This window comes from Cervus canadensis, chromosome 3 (assembly GCF_019320065.1).
Source record: "Cervus canadensis isolate Bull #8, Minnesota chromosome 3, ASM1932006v1, whole genome shotgun sequence".
Lineage (NCBI taxonomy): Eukaryota > Metazoa > Chordata > Mammalia > Artiodactyla > Cervidae > Cervus > Cervus canadensis.
Window position 1 is genome coordinate 3,891,475 of NC_057388.1, and position 26,768 is coordinate 3,918,242.

General features: G+C 47.7%; 1 protein-coding gene across 2 annotated transcripts in view; it reads left to right on the top strand.

Annotated features, from left to right (window-relative positions):
• Positions 1-26,768, top strand: part of COBL (cordon-bleu WH2 repeat protein) — a 300,577-nt gene that overhangs the window by 12,862 nt on the left and 260,947 nt on the right. Inside the window, exon 1 of one of the 2 annotated variants that reach the window (XM_043462501.1) lies at positions 61-199. The exons of the other annotated variant lie outside the window; for it this stretch is intronic. The gene's annotated coding sequence lies outside the window, so the exon portion shown is untranslated. Of the gene's footprint in view, positions 1-60; positions 200-26,768 lie in introns of those variants that run through there. 2 annotated transcript variants of the gene reach the window in all.

The following is a 26,768-nucleotide window of genomic DNA, read 5'->3' on the forward strand; positions in this document are numbered from 1 at the left end:
CCATGGCCACTTGTTACACAGGGTGAGCTCCCAAGTCCAGCCTCCGTCTGGCTTCCGCAGGTGGTGTCCCGGCTGTGTCTGAACCGCCTGTGTTTCTCAAGGGTGTTTTCCTGAAGAAACGGTCCACGTGTCAGCACCACTTGGCTTCTTGCTTGTGTGGCGGTCTTGTGATGGTCCCTGCCTGACAGTAGCAGTGTTGGTACGTCTCCGGACGTGCAGCCCTGAGTTGCCTGGGGGGGCTGTTGTTTGGGGAGAGGTAAGGGGGTGGGGGTGGGAGGTTAGGGGGTGGGATTGGCGCTGTTGTCAAGCACAGACCAGGTGTTTGTGAATTAACGTGATGCCTCGAGTGCAGCTTATTCCCCCTGCAAGATGCTCTGCTGGATCCTGGCTCAGGAATTAATAGTACATCACAGCCTCCCTTGGCCTGGGATGCGGACTCCGCTCACTGCGTCTTGTGTGTACATTTAAGGAGAACCCAGTGCTCTGCTCTGCCCAACAGGCAGGCTGCCCTCAAAGCGGCAGGTATGCAGGCGCTGGCTCACAGGGCTGGGGTCAGGCTTTCTGGTGGGCGGCCTCGGCTGGACTGCAGGCCGAGCTGTGGGTGTAGCTGTGAGCCAGGCGGCCTTCCCTGTGCCCCTGCAGATGGGTGGGCATCAGGATTGGGGTCTCCCTGGGTTAATGTCCCCCATGTCTGGCCTGCGAGCAGGAAGGAGCTAGGCGTCAAGATGGCCCAGGTGGCCCTCGGGGCTGAGCCTGCATGGGGCGGCGCTGATGCTGGCCTATCCCGCAGCGGATGCCAAGGGGCCTTACAGGGAGACGGGATGGCCATGCTCACCGGGCGGGGTTGACGGAGCACACCCCTGGGGGCACCTGAGTGTCCTGAGGGTCCCTCTGCACAGGCGCTCTGAGCTCCCAGGGTCTGTGCCCGTCAGTCTGTCTTCTTGTTCTTTTTAAGCTTGTTTTTAGTCACACTCACAAAATAACTTATCCCGCTTCATGAGGCTTTACTTAACCCGGGTGGCATACTCTCCATCTGTCAGTTATAACTGGTAAGTGACACGTGTGAAGTTGGAAGAAAATTCCTCTTCTGTCTGCTGTGGGTCTGTGGAAAACATTGCTTTTTAGACGAGGCATCTGAATGGCAACTCCGGGGGAAATTATACATTTGGAATGTATTCTTGATGCGACTTCTCACTTGGAGTTTAAAATGATTCGTATTCTTATGTCTGTGTTTGGACTTTAGCTGGGGAGGTTAATGGGATGTAATGGATGGCTTCTTTTTAAACCAGGGAGGCTTTAATAATACACTCATGTGCAGGAGGAGTGCACGCTTCACTCTTAACTTTTTACTTCAGGAGGGAGTGTTTATTTTTTAATTGAAGTATAATTGATTTACCATGTTGGGTTAATTTCAAATGTACAAAACAATGATTCAGTTACATATGTGTATATATTTTTTCTTTTTCAAACTATTTTCCCTTATAGGTTGTTACAAAATACTAAGTAGGGTGTCCCCATGTTACACAGTAGGTCTCAGTTGATTATCTGTAGTAGTGTGTGTCCATCAGTCCCAAACTCCTAATTAATCCCTCAAGCCCCATCCCCTTTGATAACCACGTTTTCTATGTCTGTTGGTCTGTTTCTTTTTATAGGGAATTCCTTTTTATCTTTTTATTAGGTTCCACATATAAGTGATATCATATGATATTTGTCTTTCTCTGACTGACTGATTTAGTATAATGGTCTCTTGGTCCATTTTTTCTACAGATGGCATAATTTCATTCTTTTTATGGCTGAGTAATGTTCCATTGTAGGCTTCCCCAGTAGCTCAGCAGTGAAGAATCTGCCCAGTGTAGGAGATAGGGGTTCAGTCCCTGGGTCGGGAAGATCCCCTGGAGAAGGAAGTGGCACCCCACTCCAGCACTCTTGCCTGGGAAATCCCATGGACAGAGGAGCCTGGCGGGCTGCAGTCCATGGGGTTGCAGAGCATCAGACACAACTGAGTGCACACACACAATATTCCATCGTATATTGTGCCACATCTTCTTTATCCATCCCTCTGTTGATGGACACTTACGTTCAGGTTGCTTCTGTGTCTTTTCTGTTGTAAATAGTGCTGCTATGAACGTAGGGGTGTGTGTATGTTTTCAAATTAGCTTTCTCTGGATAAATGCCCCAGAGTGAGATTGCTGAATCGTATGGTAGCTCTGTTTTAGTTTTCTGGAGAACCTGCATGCTCTTCTCCACAGTGCTGTCCTGCACCGATTTGCATTCCCACCACCGGTGGAGCAGGGTCCCTTTCCCTCCACACCTTCTCCAGCTTGTGGTGTAGGTACATCAGGTAGGGAGTGTTTTTATAATGCTAAATAGGCATTGACATTGAAACATGTTTTCATTTATTTTCTGTGTGCAGAAGTGACATATCATTGGGAGCAAAAGCTTTCTCCCAGGTTTCACTCACGTCCCTTTTCTTTTATCAGCCTGCAGTAGTGACTACCCCTTGCTCTGCAGGAGGTCCGGGCGGTGGAGGGTTGGGGATTGTGTGAGAGGAGCAGGGCGTTTTTGCTGCTGTCTAGTCCCTGCTGTGCTGAGGGTGTGGATGTAGGGGATGGCGGGCAGGACCACACGGTCTTCAGATGCACCCTCTGGGTGCCGCTCAGACCCTGGCGCCTTCATCCCTGGTCCCCTCTTGACTGAGATGGAAATGGTGTGGCAGCCTGTGCTTGGATTGCGGTCTCCTGACTTGGGCCACTGGGGATTTTGGAAGAGGTCTGTGCTCCAAACCTGGACTGTGTCCAACATTTCTGCATGATGTCCTTTACTCATTAAAGAGACTATAAAGTAAATAATCTCGGTTCAGCATGGAATCCAGTCAGCCATGGTTCATGTGTGTTTGATCAGCTACTGTGTAGAATCTTTGCTGAGAAATAACACCACAAGATGATTTCCTGAAAATGTGTGTTTGGCAATTAGATAAAATACTGAATGAAAGTGAAAGTGTGGACATGTTAGTCGCTCAGTCATGTCAACTCTTTGGGATCCCATGGACCCGCCTCTGTATCTGCTGCTTTTCCATCCCAGGGGCCGGGATGCCCCCACCCTCTCTCACCACCCACCCGGCCCTTGCTGAGTACACAAAAGCAGGTGTGCACCTTGACCTCATTACTGGATTTGTATAATGGCCTTTTCAGCCCACGTTCAGCCATGTGTCCTGTCCCCAGATTCTTTAAAAGGACAGAAGTTTTTACATCTCTGCTCCCTGAAAGTGAATGTAAGAGCCTCACCCTGAAGTTACGGACTGTTGCATTAACTCTGTAACGAGGCCTGAGAAAGGCTCTCATTTGTGAAGTTCAGGGTTTATCACAGCAGTGGAAACAGTAGCTCATTTCGAAGCGTGCAGCCCTCTGGGTGTTGTACCGTTGTCGTTGAGATCACTGAGCCAGTGGTTTGGCACATGCCAGAAGGTGAATCATCAGGGTGGCCTCAGCTGTCTGTGCCCGCAGTGACAGACGCACCCTGCGTCCTGTGCCAGCCCTCCTTTAAAATAGTAGAAATAGTGGTAGCAGCTCATGACCAGGGAGTGAAAAGGAACGCAGTCAGGTTCCTACCTTTGAAAGCACGGTCATCGCCAGGACTGGAGCTCCTCAGGATAAAAGAAGCGGTCTTCTCGTTTTGTGTTAGCGATGGACTGTCAGAGTGGAACTCCTCACCCAAGGTGCCAGCTGGAAGCCAGGGCATCCTTGCTTTATTGTGTGACCCCGCTCCTCGTTTATCATGCTGGAGGCGAGGCCGGGTCTGGCCCCTCCTTGGCAGTGGACCGCCCACAGTGGTCCCCTAAGCACGTGGGTGAGGGTGGAGCGTGACTCAGGCTCTTTCTCTAGATGCTCACGTCGGGGCAGGGGAGCGGGGAGCCTCAAGGGGAGAGTGACGACATCTCTGGGAGGATGCGGACCGTGGGGGCTTACCAGGCACTGTTTACAGGGCTGCTGTATTAACCCCATTTCATCCTCGCAACAGCCTGGACGGGGGGCTACCCTGTCTCCCAGTTTTAATAAGGAAAGTGGGACACGGAGAGGTTAGGGAGGGTGACCAGCCGGTGGCATGGTTTACCTGGGGTCAGCTGAGTGACGTGGTGAACTCAGGATCAGCTGGGTGATGCGGTTAACTTGGATTCCGCGAGGTGATGAGGCTAGCCCACATCTGAACCCAGGATCACAGGCTGTGCTGCAGTGCACGCTTCATGTATTTGTGGGAAGGTTGCTGGGGGCCCTGAAGAAAGTTCTAGGTCTAAGGAGAAGAGACGGGCAGGTTTTCCAGGAAGTGTCAGCGGTGGGGGCTCAGGCAGGCCCCTGCTGCCGGAGGCAGGGAGCCTTGGCTGGGGGTGGGCTGGAGCTGGGGCCTCCATGGGCTATGCTGCCGGCTTTCCTTTCGTTTCCAGGCCTCCCAGGAGAAGGCAAGTACCCGCTTCCTCCATGAGGCATCGCACAGGTGGTGGTAACAGGATGCAGGGTGCAGGGTGCAGGCCCAGCCCCCCGGGGCTCAGGCTACTCTGCCTCACTCAGCATCAGGGTCCGCTGTTGGGACCCCCGTCAGGGTGCGGGCCTCTGTGCCTCAGCGGCTGCAGTTCTGAGTCTGACTGGAGGGCAGACCTTAACCCCTGTGATGGTGAAGACAGAAGCAAGGCCAGCCAGCCGGGTCGGGGCCAGAGGTGGACAGCCTGTGCTTGCGGCAGGCCTGAGGCCATTATGTTCAGAGTGTGGTCCTTGGAGCTGCCTGCAGTGAGATGAGGCTGCAGCTCAGATGGTGTCCAGAAGCTCTCCTTGCAGTCTGACGCCGCTGAGACGTTCCCCAGGTGGCCCCGCCAGACCTGGCCGAGCCCAGCAGCTCTGGTCTGTGGATCCGGGGTGCGGTGCCTCCAGGCTTTCTGCACTTCGTGTCACTTACCCCCTCAGCCGATCTGTCCCTGGGTGCTATGCTGGCATCCTTTCAGGAATGGGGACGCTGACTCCCACAGCTCAGGGCTCTGGACCCCAGACCTCTGGCAGTGGAGGACCTCTCCACGAAGCAGTGGGGAGCCCCCTCCCCAGACGCTTTCAACCGTGGCTGTGTTCTGGCATTCTTAGGATAGGACTGCTGGCTGCTGTCCCACCCCACCACCTCACCCCGCCATCCGCCGGGCCCAGGCCCACGCGCTGGTCCTCCTTGGGACCCTCCAGCTGGCTCTGAGAGCTTCCAGGGGCGCTGATGGCTAGTCCCCCTGGAACGGGGGCCCATGGATTGGGGGTTATTCCTCCTGCAGTCAGTTGGGAACTTGTGACCTTACGAAGAGAGACAGGAGAACATAGGCAAAATCTGCATTTCTATGATCCTCACTGATTTACCTCTTTCCCATCTCACCTCAGAGTGGAGGCTAGGGATTTGCCAAAGTTCTTCAGAATATAGGAATTTCTTAACTGGCAACTCTGTCCGTCCTAGGCAGCCAGGCTTCTGGCTGAATCAGTAGGCTTTGAAGGAACTCCCAGGTAGCTGAAGTGTCCAGTCCTTCATAAAGATTATCCATCCATTCATCCATCCCACGGTGCATCCTCCCATCCGGTCCTTAAGTGGATCATGTAAAGAAACACATTGTTTCAGGCTCTCAAGGAGGTAAAGGTGTGTTTAGTCTGAAAGAGCTGCATACATAGGGCCCAATTGTTCCCTGTTAGATTTCCTCTTCAGAGGCCTTTCTGTGCATGTTTTAATATAATGCACTTGGTTTAACCAAATTGCCTTGGAAAAAGCCAGATTGCAGGCAAGCAAAAATTCCTGCTATACTTAGCCTCTAGCTGTTCAGTCACTGGCAGCATCGCAACATGGAAATGGCTATAAAGCCTTTGCAAGCATCCGGAAGGCTCTGAAATACTTGTTGGGTGATTCACCTAGTTGTTTTCCTGCAGAATTACTTGTCTGAAAAATAAATTGTTGATTAAAAAAGATATAAAATATTCAACTTGCATAAAATGATTCTTTAGTACAAAACCAAAAACAAACTCAAGCTTCATTTTTAATTTTTTCATCAAAAGTCTTTTTAATCAAACAGCTTCCAGCGTCTTAGGACTAACTCTTGTTGACTGAAGAGAAATGTACAACCTAAAAATTGTGAGTTAAGTTTTATTTGGGGATCTTACAGAGGACTATAGGCCAGGAGACAGCCTCTCAGGCAGCTCTGAGGAACTGCTCCAACGAGGAGCCAGAATATATAGGATCATTTGCTGGGAAAAAACATATAGTCAGATATCAAAAGATTACTTACAGTCACAAAAGCCCGACATCTGCAGTTAATGATTTAGTTTTTTTCCATGTATGGGAAGATGCAAGTGTCTGCACTCATTGAAATGTTTTCTTAGATTCAGATTTGCATCTTTACTGTTGAGGATGCTGTCTTTCTCCCCATTCTCCTCCTCTGTCTTAAGTTTGGGTTTTATTTCCCTCGCTATAATAGGTGTCTTAAAAATGAAATGGTTAATTTTTACTGATATAGGACCCTTTAAAAATGTATTCATTTAATCAACTATGATTTTCTAAGAATAAGAATTCATTAAAATTCACCCACGGTTTGGTCTCTTGGGCGTGGACAGTTTGTCCCTGACCTGGCAGATTCCACCATGGAGAAGGAAGGCCTGATCTCCAAGCGAGTCATGGGACAGGGACGGTGGACAGACTGTGGCAGGAATACCCAGTAGAGAAGGAGCAGTTAGTCCTGCTTATAGGGTGGGGCGAAGATCAGGCAGGTTTATTTTTATGAAAGGCCTTCTCAGAAAATGGTTGTGCCCAAGCAGTTCTTAAATATAACACTCCTTCCAGACACAGCAGCAGTAGCCAGGCGCGGGGAGCTGTAAATATCACACCAAGATTAGCTAGCGTAAATAGACACCCAGAGGTATATTCAATGGGGAGATTTCTGTTTCTAATGATCAAAAAGGAGGATACAAAGAAGGGGAGAAGTGCAGACATCTGGGAGGCTGTGGGAACTGGACACTTCAGCATCAACGAGAAAGTCAAGGATACCAGTTTGAGCTGCAGATTCTCTGTTTGGGTGGCAGTCCTTGGCCACGTCGTCTCAGTGGCCCTGCAGGAAGCAAGGGGCCCGTGGCAGCTGCAGAGCAGTGTGCCCTCAGGACCCCTGGGACGTGCAGGCTCCTTACCCCCAGGATGTCGTGTTCACCGGGGGGGACCTGTCCTTGCACAGAAGCCCAGCTGAGCTGCATTGACAGAGCAGGCCTGTGTCAGTGCGGCCCATGAGCGTGGCCGCCCACCAGATGCTTCTCTGGTCTCCTTTACTTGGGGAGTGTTTTGTTAAAGAAACAATTTTGATAGCTTTAATTGAATAAGTGATACAGGTGAAACTTAATTCTATAGAAATTGAGCACAGACCACATGCAAGGACTATGTTAGATCGGCAGGGAATATAAAAGTGTGCAAGTATCCTGGACTAGTGAGGTCAGATACAGAAAAATAGCAAACCTTAAATTGGACAAAGTTAGGACTAAGTTTGGTCCTGATGGATGAAAAGTATAGGTAAACTGCTCCAGGCGGAAGAGCTGTGTTTTATATGCCTAGAACTCTATCCTGACCTCAGTGCCGTAGCCACTGATCTTGCTGGCCCTTCGTTATGAATCATCTCACTCATGCTGTTCTTCTCAGTATGTTGAAGACAAGGTCTTTTTTAGGAATTGATTCTTTTTTTCCTCTTTGTGACTGGGGAAATGTACCAAATTTTGTATCACTGGTTGAGTTACGTTTATGTACAGTCAGCTGCATGTGATTAAAGCATCTGGTTTGATGGATTCTGATCTGTGTTTACATCCTGGAAACCATCAACATAGTCAGGGTGCAGGCGTTCCCTCTGACTTTCAAAAGTTAGCTTGTGCCACGCACCTCTGTCATTGTAGGTCGGCGTGCATTTTCCAGCATCTTCTCTAAGTGGCAGTCAGAGAAGTGCCCCTTCTCACGTGTTCTTTTCTCTCCTCTTGTTTCACTCAGCATAATGGTTTTGATTTTCATTTATATCGTGGCGTTCCTGTGATTTGTTCCTCTTTGTTGATAGGAGGATTCATTTCATTTATTTATTTACAATGATTTGTGTGTCCATTCTCCTGTTGATGGACATCTGGCTTGTTTCCAGGTTTTGGCCGCTACAAATAAAGCTTCTGTGAGTTTTCATTTATGGTCTTGGTGTGGGCATGGGTCATTTTCCTGTTGAGTAACTGCTGGGGTGCAGTGGCTGGGTTGCATGGTAGGTATATGGTTACCATTTAAGAAGCTCACAGTGGTTTTCCAAGCTGCTGTACTGTTTTGCATTCCACCAGCAGTGGAGGAGAATTACACTTGCTGGGTCCATTTCCATCTTCATTTTTTCAGCTTTCTCACATACGTGAAGTTGATTGAATTTTAAATGTAAATTTTTTATGGGGCGCATCAAATGTGTTTAATAATTCCCTCTTCAGTCATTGTCTTAACTCAGAGGGAGGTGGAATCAGGCCAGCCAGGAGCAGTGGCCTCAGCTGCAGGAGTGCCCATGCACTTCTGTGTGCCCGGGCCTGGAGGACCAGGCGCTTCTGTGGGGTCCAGGTCCTCTTTACTGGGGGCTTGCAGGGGGCACAGCTACTTGGCCTGAGCCATCCACACAGCACATGGAAACAGCTGAATAATGCTTTCCCAGCTTCTGATTCAGCATTTTTTTTTTCACATGATCATTATTCTTTTTTAAATAGTACTCACCTTAAAAAAAAGAAAAAGGTAATTTTGGAATAGATTACTTTTCAGGGGACTGCCCTATATTTAGTAATAAACAGCTGTCAATTTGAAGATTCAGCTAATTCCAGTTAGTGGATGACTTGAAATGGCACAAATGAAGTATTTCTCCTTTTAAAACAATATGACGGCAGATTCTGAACACACATAGAAGTAGAGACACCATATGGGGGGGCCCCCGTGTGCCCGTTTGTGCCTGTTATCTTGTTTTCAAAGTTTTCAGCTTTTTATTATCTGGCTTGATTGTTTTATGGGTAAAGCCCTTCGCTGTCCTTTCATCTGACTCATGGCCACTCATCTACTCAGGGCCATCATCCCATCATCTTGCCTCACAGACCTAACAGTAATTCCCTAATAGCACTGAGTCTCCTGTCCTTGCTTCAGCTGCCCAGATTGTCTTCAGGTAACTTGGAACAGTTGCAGAAGTCATTCTTAGGCTGAATCTACTCGCTAGGACAACCCAGGGCATCAGACACAGGGCTCAGCTGCAGCGATGTTCCTTCCTGCTCATCCCTCTGGCCCCTTTTCTGCTGTGTCTTCTGCCCTTCTGCCTCTTCCGGTCCCTCCAGCTCCCTCTGTGTGTGTCGGGGTCCAGCTCACAGTTGTCATCACAGCGTGTGTGCCCCCCTGTGCAGGGGAGGGACCCCGATCTGGGCAGAGGCCAGCACAGAGTGATGGGGTGCATGCTCTAGGGAGCGTGGACGGGAGGCCGGGTGTTCACGGAACAGAGGGGTGCAGAGTGGCTGGACGGAAGCCGCCAAGCATCTTTGGGGAAGAGTGACTTAGTGTTTGCTGATGTCATTTTAATCATTGCATCTGAGAGATGGGGGGAGGCTGAGGCTGCCAAGAAGAAGTAGTGGGGATGGCTGGACTCCCAGGGCTATGACCTCTGACCCCTCACCTCAGAGTTTTAGAAAAGGTGATGCCCATCCTTCCGGGATTCGGGGTGCCCCAGCTGCTAGACTGAAACAGACGGGGGGAGGCAGAGCACAGGTCCGTCTGTGCCGCAGTGGTTTTCTCCAGCTGACGGCCCACGCTGGGCCCGCTCAGGTTTCACGGGACCTCTGCCATCTGGGAAGGACCCTGGCCATCCATCCCCCTGCTTCTCCTGTGGCTTCAGAACCCATGTTCCCCTCCGATTGACACCCAGGGAGGGTCACTGAGCCGTGCTGGTGGCCTTGGGTGTCCTGGGTGACTTGGAGCCAGGGACTGGCCGATCCCACCGCAGCTCCTCGATGCTACGTGTGGTCCGGTCAGGTTCGCTCAGGGGCAGGAGTCGGCCTGGCACAAGCACTGCCCTTCAGTTTGACTTGAAAGTGTGGCCAGGCCCAGGTCTGACTGCTCACAGGACGATCGCATCCTTGCACTTTCTGAAGAGGCTCCCACCTTCTCCCTGGCATGCCACGCGCGCTTCCTCTGTGGCTCTTCTGCCTCCTGGAGGCCTGGTCTAGGGCCTGTATCAGGAAGGGTATCAAAAGTATGAACAGAAAAGCAGGCCAGGGAGCACAGAGGGCGGGGGATGCCAGCGGTGAGAGCAAGTCTCCATGCAGGGAGGGGGCGTCTGCTGCGTCCTTGTGTTTCTGACGAGCCGGGCAGAAAGGGAAGCGCTGATTTCCATGGTTCTCATTGTTGAAAGTAGGACAAGCTCTCTTCCACAGAGGCTACATCATCTTTCCTGGCACTGACAGGTCATTAATTACTCCCAGGATTAGTTCTGGTCATTGCGGCCCACCTACCTTCCATGGCTTGCTGGAAAGCTCACTTTTATCTAACACATGATGTCAGCACACCTACTGTGTGCAGAGTGGCTGGCAGTGGCTGGCAGAGAGAGGAGCCAGCCATGGACCTGTGGGTACCGTGTTGTGGGTACCATGTCCTAAGCATGCCCTGTGGAGCAGGGGAAGCCTGCATCTGTGTGCCTGAAAGTCCGAGGGTAGGAAATGAGTGGTCAGCCCTCCCACATGAGGAGGCAGGATGGCAGGAGCGGAGCACAGAGGTGTCCAAGAGCACAACCTAGTTCTGGAAGGATGAGAGAGCTGCATATCCTCCCTGGATATGTGTGGAGGAGGGAAGGAAGCACATCAGCTGTCTCAACAAACAGCCCTGGGGCTGTGGGGAGGACAAGGCTGGAGCTGGGGTGGGGGTTGAGATAGGAACTGCCTTGGGGGCCCAGGTAGAAAAGGAAGTGTTCGGAGCCCATGGACAAGCTGTGGGTGGGATGGAGAGAGAGGCATTTAGATGCATGTCGGGTATAGATGGGTGGACTGGTGAGCAGGTGCAGGGGCAGAATGAGGAGGAAGAAGCTGCTGTGATTTGTCAACAGTGAAGATGAGAACGGTGGCATTGAAAGGCCCTTCACCAATGCCTTCAGCCGGTGCTGAGGTTCCACTGTCCAGAGCCCCATGGGGAGGGCCAGTTGGGTCCTATCAGCCTTGGTTACATGTGGCTCCGGGAGAGACAGAAACTTGTTCAGAATCATGCACCCTGACAAGGCAGCTGCCAGCCTCAGGCTGGGCATCTGACTGTGAGCCCTGGGGGTGGGGGAGGTGGACAAAGCAACATCTGGAATCTGGAGCCGTGTTTTTGGAGCAAGATGCTAGACAGCAGGTCACACGTGGGGTAGGGATGTGAGTGAAGGGACCTTGGAGCCTTGAGCTCTGCACCTGGTGGGGATGCTGCATTTAGTGCCCACTGTGTCAGCTGATGGTGAGGAAGGACCTGCGAAGGTGTGTCTCCTTGGGCTGGCCCCTGCACTTCATACCCGCTGCTTGGGTGGTCGGAGGATGCTGAGACCCAGGTGCACTGAGACCCTCCCATGAACTAGGGTTGCCAAATCAAATACAGGATGCCCATCATGTGAATTTCAGATGAGCAAGGAACATATTTTACTGTAAGTACATCCCACATCGTCACCTTTTACCAGATGCTCCCCTGTAACAGGCGCACTGTGTTTTCTCTGTTATCCTCCCAGATCAGGAAACCAGGATGACACTCTGTGAAACGAAACCAATCCCTTTTCTGCTGTCACGTCATGGCGCTGCCTCCATGACCCTGAGAGTGTGTGTGTCAGGTGAGGGCAGAGGTGGCACCCTCCCGGACACTGGCCTGGAAGCTCCTGGGGAGGCAGGAAGAAGGCTGGAGGCCAGATGATGAAGGAGCAGGCCCTTGGGTGGCTGGGAGCGGCTGTGACTTCAGTGTGGGGTGTGGGTTTAGCGAACTGGCAGGGAGAGGAGGGCCAGTGGGTATTGGTTGTCCCTGATGGTGACTGGTGGTAAAGAGGAGAATGGTGGGCTAGAAGCCCCTGCAAAATAAACAAAAGATATACTCATTTATTATTTGGGACAGAAGAGTATGTGAAAACGAGACACAGCAGTCATAGTCATGAAGAATCACTTGCCCCCCACTACCTGGGGAGATGGGGAGTGTGATGACCCACAGGCCCCCAGGTGCAGTGGGCGTGCCTGGGGGAGCCCCTGTTGGCCCTGCAGATATTCTCCGCTTCGTTTCTCTCCCAGGCTGTGCATCTGTGTGAACAGTGAGGGGGTCAGCTTATCTATATCTACAAAAAAATCATGCCTGAAATGTTTTTACATCCGTAAGTCAATCTGAGTCTTCTGTTCCGTGAACTTGATATAGCATTTCATTTATCTGGGTCTTCTTGAACTTCTTTGGTGAGTTTCTTGTCATTTTCAGTATATAGATCCATGTTGGCTCAAATGTTTAAGTATCTTACATTTTTGGAGGCTTCGTAAGTGGAATTTGAAATTTCAGTTTCCAGTTTTCATTAGTGTGTAGAAACAGAATTGATTTGTGTGTTGACCTTGTGACTTTGCTGAACTCATTTACTAATAGTATAAGGTTTTGGGTTTGGTTTTTTTGCAGATTCTTTGGGATTTACTATATATGCCTAGAAAATATGTATGTTTTTCTTCCTTTTGGTCCAGTCTTTATGCCTTTTTTTCTCTCTTCTCTCCCACGGTGTAGACTTCTGGTTTGAGACTGAATGCGAGGACGGAGAGTCTACCACCTCGTGTTGCTTCTGATTTTAGGGAGAGTGCATTCAGCCTTTAGGATCCTTTAGTGTGATGGGACTGAAGGCTTTTTGCAGAGGAAGCTCTCTTTACTCCTGCCGAGAGTTCTTGATGCTGAACAGGGCCAATTGCTTTTCTTTGTTTTAATCGACATGTTCATGTGATTCTTCTTCTGCAGATGAAGAAGACATGGTGAATTACATGGTGAATTAACATGGTGAATTACATTTTTTGATTTTTAAAATATTGAACCAGCCTTGCATTCCTGAGATAAAACCAACTTTGTTGTGGTATATTATTCTTCTCATATATCACTGATTCTGTTTGCTAATATTTCTTGAGGATTTTTGCATCTATGTTCATGAGCAGTATTGATATTTAGTTCTCTTGTGATGCATTTATCTGGTTCTGGCAATAGTGTAATATTGGCCTCATATAATAATTTGAGATGTGTTTCCTCCTTTTCCATTTTCTGGAAAAGATTTGGTAGGATCAGTATAATTATTTTTTCCTTAAATATTTAGTAGAATTTGCTAGTGAAACAATATGGGCCTGAAAATCCTTTTTTAAGTTCTTTTTATAAGTTCTTAACTACAAATTCGATTATTAAATAAGTATATTTGGATTATCTATTTTATCTTCAGTGAGGTTTTGGTAGCTTGTGGTTTCGGGGAACTTGTGCATTTCATGTAAGTTGTTTAATTATGTGCATGGGTCTGTACAGAGCATCGCCTTCCTATTCTCTCAATGTTTCTGTAGTAATAGCGTCCTTTTAATTCTTCATATTACTAATTGGTATCTTCTCTGTTTTCTGTCATTCTTGTGTTACATTTATCAATTTTATTTGCTTTACAAATTTATTTATTTACAAATAGCTAAATTTTGTTGTTGTTTTCTCTATTGGTTTTTTCTTTCTCTGCTCTTTATTATTGTCTTCCTTCTACATAATTTAATTAATTTTTCTTTTTAAATTTAATTAAGTGAAACTCAGATTATTGAGATATTTCTTTTCTAAAGTAAGCATTTGATACTATACATTTCTTTCTGAGCTCTTTTTATCAATCCATCAATTTTAATTTATTTATTTATTCACTTATTTCTTTATTCACTTATGTTCAAGTCCTTGAAACTTCCATTTTATCCCATGGTTTACTTAGAAGTATATTATTTATAATACAAGCAGTTTACAAATGCTTAGAAATGTTACAGTTATTCTTTCTGTTACTGATTTCTAGTCAGGTTCCAGTATGGTTAGAGAACTTCAGTTGTGTCTGACTTTGCAACCCCCTGGACTATGGCCCACCAGGCTCCTCTGTCCTTGGGCTTCTCCAGGCAAGGATACTGGAATGGGTGTCATTCCCTTCTCCAGGGGATTTTCCTGACCCAGGGATGGAACCCAGGTCTCCTGCATTGCAAGTGAATTCTTTGTCATCTGAGCCACCAGGGAAGCCCAGAACATACTTTATATGCTTTCAATTCTTTGTGACTCAGGAGATATTTTATCTTGGTGAATGTTCTATGTGTGCTAGACAACAAATGTTTTCTGCTATAGGTGAATGGAGTTGTAGAAATGTCAGTTAGATCTGGTTGGCTGATGGTGTCATTCCATTCTTCAATATCCTGTTGATTGTGTATTCGTTATAATGATAACCAAGAGAGGACTGTTACCTCAAAACTTAATGGTGGATTTGTCTATCTTTCTGATGAGTTTTTTTCAGTTTTTGTCTCCTGTATTTCAAAGCTTCTTTGTTTGGTGCATTGAAACAGACTATTATGTCTTCTTGATGAATTGATTTCTTTAGCATTATGTAATGCCTCTTGAGAAACCTATATGCAGGTCAGGAAGCAACAGTTAAAACTGGACATGGAACAACAGACTGGTTCCAAATAGGAAAAGGAATATGTCAAGGCTGTATATTGTCACCCGGCTTATTTAATTTATATGCAGAGTACCTCATGAGAAACGCTGGGCTGGATGAAGCACAAGCTGGAATCAAGATTGTCGGGAGAAGCATCAATAACCTCAGATATGCAGATGACACCACCCTCATGGCAGAAAATGAAGAACTAAAGAGCCTCTTGATGAAAGTGAAAGAGGAGAATGAAAAAGTTGGCTTAAAGCTTAACATTCAGAAAACTAAGATCATGGCATCTGGTCCCATCACTTCATGGCAAATAGATGGGGAAACAGTGAAAACAGTGTCAGACTTTATTTTGGGGGGCTCCAAAATCACTGCAGATGGTGACTGCAGCCATGAAACTAAAAGACACTTACTCCTCGGAAGGAAAGTTATGACCAACCTAGATAGCATATTAAAAAGCAGAGACATTACTTTGCCAACAAAGGTCTGTCTAGTCAAGGCTATGGTTTTTCCAGTGGTCATGTATAGATGTGAGAGTTGGATGGTGAAGAAGGCTGAGCGCCGAAAAATTGATGCTTTTGAACTATGGTGTTGGAGAAGACTCTTGAGAGTCCCTTGGACTGCAAGGAGATTCAGCCAGTCCATCGTAAAGAAGATCAGTCCTGGGTGTTCGTTGGAAGGACTGATGCTGAAGCTGAAACTCCTGTACTTTGGCCACCTCATGCGAAGAGTTGACTCATTTGAAAAGACCCTGGTGCTGGGAGGGATTGGGGGCAGGAGGAGAAGGGGATGACAGAGGATGAGATGGCTGGATGGCATCACTGACTCGATGGACATTAGTTTGAGTAAACTCCGGGAGTTGGTGATGGACAAGGAGGCCTGGCGTGCTGCAATTCATGGGGTCTCAAAGAGTCAGACATGACTGAGTGACTGAACTGAACTGAACTGAATGCCCTTTTTTATCCCTGGTGATTTTCTTGAATTCATCTGACATTTTATGTTTGATGTTGACATAGCCATTCCAGCTTTATTTTCCTTAACATTTGCATGGTATATTTTCTCCATATTTTTACTTTACTATTTCATATATTTAAAATAAGTTTCTTGAAGTAGTATGTATTTGAATAATCCATCTTTTAGTTGAAGTGTTTAGACCATTTATATTAAATCATAATATCATACCATTATATTTCATTAAACCATTTGTCTGAATGAAGAAAATGATCTGTAGTTTTAATGATTTTTAAAAATTTAGGACAATAATTTAGTCTTTTTTTCTTTCTTGCCTGTTTTGCATTCCTGTATCTCCCTTTCTGACTTCTTCTGAGTTGTTCGGAAATTTTACTGTCTGATTTTAATTTTAATTTTTCTGCTGTGGTGTTAAAGTTTACCTTTTGTTTAATTGTATGGGTTTTCTATGGATTAAAATATGTAAACACTTCACAGTCTCCCTGGAATTAGTAGTTTATCATTTCATGTGGAATGTAGGTATTCTCCATGGCTACGTGTTACACCTGTATTTTAAAGAGTTCAGGAAGAGGGGAATGGCCTCTTACATTTGCCAAGATGTCATCGTTTCTGCCGCCCCTCACGTTGCAGGTTTCCTTCTCATATTGTTTTCATTTAATCTGAAGAACTTACTCTAGCAATTATTTTAGACCAGTTCTGATAGCAATGAGTTCTCTTTGCCTTCATTTGCCTTCTTTTCTCTCTTCCTTCTAGCTAGTATGGTTTCTGTGGGCATTCAGATTATTCTCATATAAGAAACGTGGGTCTGTCTTGTTGTTCTCATAATTTTGTCCTTGTCCTTACTTTTCAGTAGGTTGATAATAACATCCTTGTGGGTAAATTTCTATTTGTCCTATATAGGGTTTACTGAACTTCTTGAATCTGTAGGCCTCTGTCTTTTAACAAATTGGGGGAGTTTTCTGCCATTACTTCTTAATAAATTTTCCTCTGGAACACTTTCTTTCTCCTCTCCTCCTAGAAGTCTGTTGACGTGTGTGTTAGACCTTTTGGTGCTGTCTAATCAGTTCCTGAATCTGTGCATTTTTTTTGTCAACCACTTCTCTTGATGTTATTCAGATTGGAGAATTTATGTTGACATACTCAAAATCAGTAAATCTGCATTTTTTAGTTTCAGTTATTATATTTTCAAATCTACAATTTCCTTTGGTATTTCTTTATAGCTTCTGTTTCCTTGCTGAGACTTACTGTGTTTCCATTGATTTCACATATGTTTGCTCCTACTTCTTGGAGTGCTTTTATAACATTTGCTTCAGGTCTCAATCACAGTTCCAGTCCATGGGTCTTTTGTGACATCTGTTGGTGTCTTTCCCCATGTGACTTGAGATGAGTAACTGGATAGACCTGTTGCATATTATGCTATGGTATTCTGGGTTTTGTTTATGTCTTATGAGAATGTTGATATTTTTGTTTTATCAGGCGGTTGACTCAACTGAGTTCAGCTTAAATTTCTGCCAAGCTTTCTGTAGCTACTGTTTCAGCATCAGTTCTGCTTACAAAGCCTTTTCAGTGTTTCTGATCTTCCCCACGTTTGTTCTGGCTGTGGCCAGACTGAGACCCAGCAGGTATTCTCTCTCCTAGTCCAGTTCTCAAAGTCTCTGGTTGCTGGTAAGGGTCAGATCCACACTGGTGCAGTTCAGAGATGCCACCAGGATTTCAGATGACATTTTGGAGTTTCCTGAGCTGTTTTTTCTACAATCTCCCCGGGGCTGTCTGCTTCTCTAAGCTTCCCCTTTTGGTCCTCAGGCCAGAAAACTGGGGCTGTATTTACCTGACTCCAAGATGCACTTCCCAAGACTGCCCACTTCTGGGGCAAAGCAGCAGAAGAACAGAGATTAGAAAAAGCAGTGGGGCTCACTCCACCTCCTGGAAACCACCGCTTCTCTGATGGCAGAGGACAGGTTTCCTCCATCAGAGCTCCAGGGTCCTTTGGGCCCCCGCTGCCTTCAGCCTTGCTGCCACCAGCTCTGCTTGGGACTGGGCTGAGGAGAGCAGGGGTGAGCATACCCCTGCTACCCCTGAGAATGGTGTACACCCCATTCTCCCTGAGCACTAGGGTACCCTCTGCTGCTCTTGGAGCCAGCACTAGAGGGTTCTTCCTGGAGTGCAATCTGTCCAGGCCTTTGCCCGCTACAGAGTTCATGCTGTATTGTGTCCAGGACTGGAAGAAATGGTGAACTTAGCAGCCTTTTGGTGGTATTGTGAATTCCAGTCTTCGTCCCAAGTTCGCCTGTTACGGTTTACTTCTCAGAGTTCTCAAATTGCTGCTTCAAGCATGCTGACCAGGCCTTACAGCTGCACCGGGAGGGAGAGATAGGGCATGGTGTGTTTGTCCCTTTGGAGCCATGTTCTTTTTCTTTTAAGATTTATGTGCCTGGAATATCAGTCAGTGTGATATAATTCAGCGCTGAAAGGAAATGAACTACAGGGCCATGAAAAGACATGGAAGGAACTTACATGCATTACTAAGTGGAAGAAATTAATCTGTAAAGGCTATGCACGGTATGATTTTAAGTATGTGACGTTCTCGAGAAGACTGTGGAGAACCAGTGGTTTCCTGATTAGGGAGTCAGGGAGGAAAGAAGAGAGATAAATAGAGCACAAAGGGTGTTTAGGGTAATGTCACTCCTCTGTATAATCCACAGAAGTGGAGACATAATCATACATTTGTCTGTACCCATAAAGTCTGTGACACCAGGAGTGAACCTTAGTGTAGACTAGGGTTTCTCGGTGAGGATGATGTTAATGCATGTTCATCAATTATAACAAAGGTACCACTCTGTTGTGAGATGTTAATAATGGGAGAAGCTGTACATATGTGTGGGGGGGGTATTTGGAAAATCTCTGTACCTTCTGCTGAATTCTGCTGCACATTTAAAACTGCTGTAAAAATAAAGCCTATTTGTAAAAGGCATGTGTTGGGACTTCCCTGGCAGTCCATTGGTTAAGACTTCACCTTGCAATACAGGGGTACAGGTTTGATCCCCGGTCGGGGAACTAAGATCCCACATGCCTCACAGTCAAAAAACCAAAACATGACACAGAAGCAATACAGTAAGAAATTCAATAAAGTCGTCATCAAAAAATCCTTAAAATTTTTTTGAAAGGCATGTATCAAAGCATCTCATATGAAAATAATAATTGCAGGGCCTAGTAAATAGAGCTGAAAATTTCAGGCAGTTTATTTGAAAACATAGAGGGAAAAAAATTTATCAAAAAAAATATGTTGCGCACCCATGGGAATATCGCAGTAATATCACACATTTTATTTCCTCTTTTGTAGTTAGGGCCTAGATTCTTGCATGCAGTTTCTGGGCAGTATCCCTGCTGAGAATGACCTGGGTTTTAGTAGGTAAGTTTTAAAACATTAAAACTTCATGATTTCTCTTGCAATGTAAAATGCCTTTGCCATACATTTGTTGTGTGACCTCTCAGTAAATCACTGGGGTTTTAAAAAGAAAAGCCCTACGGTAGTTAGCCTCTGGGTCTGGGCTGGCTCGCAGGGCGGGCCTGCCGGTAACCTGAGAGAGATGACAGGCTGCCCGTTGCCCGCGGGCCCGGGCGTCCGGAGGGAGTGTCCCTGCAGGCGCCTGTCGTGGGCGCGGGGCTTGGTGCAGGGCGGTGCGCGAAGAGTCAGCGCTCAGCGTGCAGCAGCCTGGCCGCTGCGCAATCTCCTGTCTCCTCCACGCTGAAATCAACAAGGAGCACACGCCCCCTGTGGAGGGTACCCCCCGCCCAGTTCTGCAGATTATAGCTGTCACTGCTGTTTATCATTTTTGTTGTCTCTTAACTTCTGGAAGAGAAGCACACGGAAGAGGTGGATCCGTGCTTGCTGGCTGCAGTGGCTGGAATCACGGACCCGTCTAAATATAGCGCTGTTGTCTCCTGTGGGGCCCCAGGAGGGGACGGGTGTCCATAAATGGGAGTGCCCTGCTGGGCCTGGTTCTCAGATCGGCTAAGCTCCGGATCAAGTTCTCCCTGCTTGCTCGGTGTGCGTGTGCGTGGGAGTTTCTGTGAATGTGGAGCTTCTAAATGTAGTTATCACTTGATATGGGTATTTACATGCTCGTGTTTGTGGTCTTGGCACCAGGCCGGCCCCTGTGATTTGGGTCCTGAGGTAGGACTGTCCTTTAGGCGTCCCCAGGGGCTGCGCTTATTGTGTGTCCCATGTAAGTGCAGAGAGGAGGTCGGTAAATACCATGAAACTGATCTGCTCTGGGGTGTGGCCAGGACTGCAGAAAGCATGTTGGAGAAGGGAGGTGGTGTGTCTGCGCATCCAGGAGCCTCTCATGATGGCTTGCTACCTGTCTGCTCTGTGCTGGGAGTTTCTGCACTGAGTCCAAGGCCGCCTGGGACAGTGGCCTTGCTGTATCTGCACCTGACCACACACAGACTGTGGTGGGCACGAATGTGCGTCCTCTCTCTGCGCAGCAGTCCACCCCTCCTCCCCTTGTCCGCTGTCTGTCTGGTCATCTTTGTCTTATTAGTTATATACGCATACATCCCAGAGGGAAGTTAGGACCACAGAAATTTTTTTTTTTTTAATTAAGGATGACTGACATATAGGGGGGAAAATGACTATATAGATAGTAAGAAAAGAGTTGCATTGTTTTATCCAGAGAAACATTTAAAAATACTCTTTACTCATTATATTTATAAAATTTAAAAAGTGACCGTAACTGTTATTTGAGAAGAAAATAGCAAATTATTTTACATAAAGTTTCTCAAAATCTTTGTATTTTTTTCTGTATTACACAACCTAAAAAATAAAAGATACAGTCTAACTCCATTTTGAACTGAGTTCTTGATTGGGTGGGTGGGGATGGGGAAAGGAAGGAGGAAGAAAGAGGGTCAGTCTGTGGAAGGGAGGACAGAGGACCAGAGGAGGCCAAAGAAACTCGGAGAAGCGGAGACAGAGAGAGCAGGGGCCGCGAGACGGGGAGGGGCTGACTCCTGGGCCAGGGCAGGCGCCAGATCCAGTGGTGGCTGGGGAGTCAGACAGCGTCATGCCTGTATCCCTGCGTGGTTCACTAGTCCTTTCTCCATTTTTACCAATATATACGGTTTTAGATTTTATTTATTCTTTGATTTTTGGGTGCCCTGGATCTTGGTTGCCCACGGGCTTTTCCCAGTTGAGGTGCGTGGGGGCTTCTCTTGTTATGGAACATGGGCTGTAGGCACTCAGGCATCAGTAGCTGTGGCTCCTGGGACTGTCTGCTCCGGGGCATGTGGGATATTCCCAGGCCAGGGAATGAACCTGTGTCCCTTGCATTGGCAGATGGACTCTTCACCACTGGACCAGCAGGGAAATCCTACCAATATGTTTTTAACTTTGTTATTTTAGAACCTGTCAAGTTGACAGGAAACTTGCAGGCTTACTACAGAGAATTCCTGTAAATTCCCATCCCGGTTCCCCGGTTATTAACATCTACGTTTGCTGACATCCTCCCCCTTTCCCTCCCCACGTCCATGTGTACATCTTCACAGATGCAAACGCTCCTCTCTGGGAGGACACACTCTTGCCTCCCTGCCCCTGCTCTCCATGTGGCTGACTCCCAGCTCTGACGCCAGGAGCCCAACTCCCAGAACCCTATATGGATGTACTTATCCCTTTAATGCATTGTGTATACCAACCACACCTCTTCCCCACTCCAGCCGCCTCCTTGGCTACCTAAATCTTTTCAAGGAGATAGAAGCAAGGAAAAGAAGGGAAGTGCAGGCATGTGTGCTAAGTCGCTTCAGTCGTGTCTGACTATTTGCAGCCCTGTGGACTGTAGCCCACCAGGCTCCTCTGTCCATGGGATTCTGCAGGCAAGAATACTGGAGTGGGTTGCCATGCCCTCCTCCAGGGGATCTTCCTGACCCAGGGATTGAACCCGTGTCTCCTGCATCGCAGGCAGATTCTTTGCCCACTCAGTCACCTGCCAAAGAAGGGAAGAGCACCTTTTAAAGAGTCTTATTTTCCACTGAAATGGTGAAGACTGGACACAGGATCACACACTGGACTGGAAGGTTCAAGGGATTTTATAAATTTACTTTGGGACTTTAGCATTTTAGTGGGTAAAGAATTTACGTTCAAATAAATATTTTGTCTCCATAATTTAAAAAGGTACAGCTTTATTGAAATAAATTTTTTTTTAATATTCCATACAGCTCACCCATTTATTTCTGTGAATTGTTGCCATACAAGGACCCCCAGCAATTTCAGGCAGAGTGAGGTCACTATGAGATCAGTTACTGGCTCATTTGCTGCATCAGCGCCATTCGGAGGAGAGGGTTCAATATTCACTTCTGACGGGGGCCTTACCAGTGATGTTCTCCAGGGAACCCTGTCCAGGCTAGCGTGCGTGAACCTGATTGCTGCCTGCCCGCTGACAGTGAACTTGGCTGGCCAGCTGGGTGCCCAGGCCTGGCTGCTGACTTCAGATGCAGGTACACCCTTCAGGCTGTGGGCAAGGCTCATGGCCATGCCTGGCCTGAATGACTGGTCCAGAGCTTCACAAGCGCAGATCTGGCAGGTTCTGACTTAGCCGGACTGTGGCTTGGACCAGAGCATCCACGGTTGTCATGGCAGCAGGGAAGCCTCACCCAGGGATCCCAGTTCTGCAGGGCCTGTGGCGTGGCCCCGCTGCTGCCTTTGCAGAGGTTAGAGATGGGGCCCTGCGGGAGACAGGATGGGAGCCCCTCACCATCTGGGGGGCCAGGTGCTTCTAGGTCTGTGACTCTGGGCTGAGCCAGCCATTCACTCTCCCTCGTGCTGTCCGCTCCATTTTCCTGCTCTTATCTGGTCTGTCTCCCTCTTTACTCCTGAGTCTCTGAGGGACTCCTCTGCCCTGGCCCCAGGCAACCTAGGGGCTGCTGCAGAGTGTCCAGCTCCCCCTTCCCTCCAGCCTCACGGAAGGCGGGGGGTGAGACCTGAGGGGCAAGCGCAGGTGCCCCTTCCCATAGGGACTCACAGGCACAGCCAGCAAGGCTCCAGTGAGTAAAGAGCATCTTGTCATGGGTTTGAATGTGCTGCTCGCCGCTGTTAGCCGGACAGCCCAAATCTCAGGTTCTAATTCAGATGGATTCCTTAGAATTGCTGCTTTCTTGTCACCAAACCACGGCACTGTCCTGGAGTCTAAGTCCACAACCTCCTTATGAGTTTCACCAGTCCTGCCGCTGGACATTAGCTTCTTCACAGGACACATTCTCCTGTGTTTGTACCAGGGTTTTGTTTGTAGAAACAAAGGGCATTTCCTTGGAAAACGAAGGAAGCTCCATTCTGTTGAAGAATAGATAAGATGATAAAGGCTTCTTTGTTAAAACAGGGAAACCCCCAGACCTGTGGGGAGGGAGGGCAGACTAGAGGAAGAAGAAAATACAACTGGGGAGGACGTGGGGCTCCAGAATGTCATCGGGGTCCGTGAACACTCCCGATGGAAAAAAAGGAGATGATTGCTTTTATTTTTCACTTTGAGGTGACAGCTGGAATTTCTAACTCCTGGATGAATGTTTTTGTATAACTTTATCCTGGGGAAGGTATGTGGGGTATATGCCTGGGGGGTGGGAGTAGGGGATGGGATGAGGTTTGGGCACGTCCCCCCCCCACCCCTCCCCCCCCACACACAGGGACTTGGATCCGAGCAGTTTGGGCTCCTGTAGTCTTGCAAGTTTCCCATGTGACTCTCATGCTTGCCCATTTGTTTGCAGATGGTGAGGAACTGGCTTGTTTTCCTCTAATATTTCAGAGTAAAGGCCCAGCTCGACTCCTGTTCTCCATTGCAGCCTTGCTCCCTAGCCATCCCTTCCCGTAGATCAGCTCTGCGAAGTGGGGAGGCCTCTGGGCATAGGGGCCACAGGGGCCAACACTCGGGGGGCAGCCCAGGCGGGTTGGGTGTGGCTCCCTTAGGTAGATCTGGAAGTGGGGGTTCTGCAACAGTCTCAGAGTTCTCTTTGTGCAGGGGGAGTCCTGCACCTAGACACTGAGAATGTCTTTCAGTTTCATGCAGCGTGACTGCAGAGTGAAATAGAGTTGGAATGAATGCAGCCTTGTTCATGCATCTCCAGAGTGTGCTGCCAGAGCTTTCCTGCAGCTGGGGAGGCCACAGTCCTAGGGTGACCTGGCTCCCCAGCACCCAGCCCTCTGGCCCCACTCGTGGTCTGGTATTGGCAGCACCCAATTGCTGTTTTCAGTGAAAAAAAAAAAAAGTCTCTGCCATATTAGTAAACAAAGGGTGTTGCAGCCATCAATCCATCACATTTCAGCCACCTTCTCATCACTGAGGAAACTCAGGTTGAGAAAGCATAGGGTGCTGGCCCCAGATAGTGAGGTACAGATCGAAGCAATGATTTCAAAGAGCCCAGACTCCTGCATCCTCCCATACACAGACAGCAGTACATTCCTTAACTTGGGATGTCTTGTTTTCTTTAATTAATAGTAATCCTTATTTTGGCTACATCATGTGGCAGGTAAGATCTTAGTTCCCCAACTAGGATTTGAAGCCACACCCCCTGTGTTGGGAGTGTGAGGTCTTAACCACTGGACCACCAGGGAAGTCCCAACAGGAACCTTTTGATGTTCCAGCTACTTGGTCTTCGTGGCAGAAACTCCCATATGCCCTGGCTCCTTCCTCAGCTGTTCAGATCAGTTTCTCAGAGATACCTGAGCGGCTGTGTCCTGGGCTGAAGCTGTCAGTGTGGTTTGGCAAATAAACCATCACCGTCAGCTTTCAGGCTTTGCGCAGTGTTGTTCAGTCGCCGCCGTCATACCTCTGGAGGGAGCACGCATGCGGCCTTCCCCTCCCCTCCCCTCCTCAGCCCTGCCCCGTCACTTCTCACCCCTCTGTCACTTGGGAATCCGAAGTTCAGCCTTTAAAGAACCGAAGTACAGCCGATTGATTTTCCTTCCACTTGTTAGTACTAATGTTTCCCCACTTCAGACAAAACCCATGCATAAAAAACGTAGACTGGAGAAGCAAGCCCAATTATTTGCATCAGAGAAGAATTCTTTTCATTAAAAGTATCTCAGATGTCCCTTAAAAACTGGACTTTAGAGAGGCAGCAGTGACCCTGGGCGAGAAGGGGAATATTGGAGAGTCTCGTAGAAGTGCGGTCAATGGGCTGACTTCTGGATGTGGGCACAGGACGGGACTGTTGGGTTGCGTGGTGCTCTTTGCCTGGAGGTGAGACGGGCGATGGTGGGCAGCAGGGGCACGTGTGGGAGGGGAGATGTTGAAATGAGGTTGGTATCGGTTTGAGGCAGGTGTGAGTGTCAGGGAGTGCAGCAGGCCATGGAGGTGCTCAGCAGGGATGCAGGCTGGGGTCACCGTGAGGGCGGCGGTGTGAGGTCAGGATGTGGCGTGACACCAGGAGGGGCAGCTGAGGGAGCAGAAGAGGGTCCAGACAGGAGGCCAGGGAAGATGGCATCCACTTGCTACAGGTGAAGCTGGTGTCCCAGAGATGGGAGTGCTGACCCGCGAACCAGGGTGATGCAGTAACACTTTAAACACCTAAAACAGCTTTTAGGAGGTGCTGGAATTCCAGAACCACTGAAGTGTTTAAGTATTTTGGGATTTGTATTTGATTATTTTTTCATTTTATTTATTTATTTATAGCTGTGCCATGCGGCTTACAGGATCTCAGGTTCCAGACCAGAGACTGAACCCAGGCCTCGGCAGAGAAAGCCCAGAATCCTAACCTCAAGGCTGCCAGGGAACTTCCTGTGTTTGGTTATTGAATTAGTTAGGCAAGTGAACTATCTTGAAATAGGTAAAATCAGTTCGTCCCTCTGCTGAAATGTCTAATTCATTTTAGGATCTTGATGTTAAATGCCGGATAAATCCACTCACTGTAAATATGCTGTGAATGTAGCTGCCCGTTTGCTCGGAAGGCAAGGGCTGCCCGTCTGGGATAATTTCCCTTCTAAAAGCAGAATCAGGTGTTGGAACGTAACAGTCTCATTACCACTACCTGCTCTTGAGAACAGTTTTCTCAGGACTGTCGCCACAGACATTGGCTTATTTTTTGGTAAAGAGGAGATTTCAAATAGTGATGCCTGCCATATTGCCCGAGACGCCTTTGTGACCAGCTAGAACATGCGTTAAAAATTCACAACACGCGTTAGCTTCATGTTTTGAGGTTGCTTTACAGTCGCCTTTGATTTGACTTTTGTTCCCAGAAGAGACAGTACTGTTGTTTGTGGTGGTGTTTGGTGTGCGTCCCATAGATGCCTGCTCAGACACAGAGGTGCAGAAAGAGTCTTCCCAAATGCAGACCACATTGCGGGATCTCTTCCTCTTGTCCACAGGCTTGCCCTGAGGAGAATCCCAGAGTATAGGCTTTGGGGTGAAAATGTCAGAAAAGTGCCTGTTGAGTAGGCGCCTCCGGCCCTGTACATGTTTGAGTGTTCAGATGTCTGAGCACATTTCACTGATGTGTAGGATCTGGAATGGAACTCTGATCAGTTTCTTTTCTGAGTGTGTTAATTCTCCATAATCTGAATTCTCCTTTTCAAACTTCCAAATTTATACAATTTTTTTTGGCATAGCCCATACTGGAGTGTAAAGTAGCAAAAATATTTATAATTTTTATAATCTAAAATATCTTTTGGTTCTGGCTCCTCTGGAGTCTGAATCATAGAGTGGGTGAAGATGCCGTTTCACAGAGTCAGGCTGCCTGGGAGTGGAGGTACCACATCTCAGCTGTGAGACCTGGGCAAGCGATGGAAAGCCAAGCAGTTCTGCCTCAGGGGCAGAACTGACCCTGTTGAGAGAAGTCGTGCAAGAAACAGCATGGCGTGTAGGGAACTGTGGGCAGTGCCATTGATCTGACCCAAGTGGGGTTAGGATTCAGCACTTGAATGAGTGACTTGAAAATATGAAATGTCTTAGAAACGCGCATTTACATGTATTTTACAATCTTTAGATAGAGGGTCCCATCCAGAATGCATTGTCTGTGGTTTCCAGCTTCAGATTCTCTAAAAGCAACTAAGAAATCAAAAAGAATTTTGGTCAATTCTGAGTACAGTTTACAAAACAGAAATTAGGCCCACAGGCATAGAAAAAAATGTATGGTT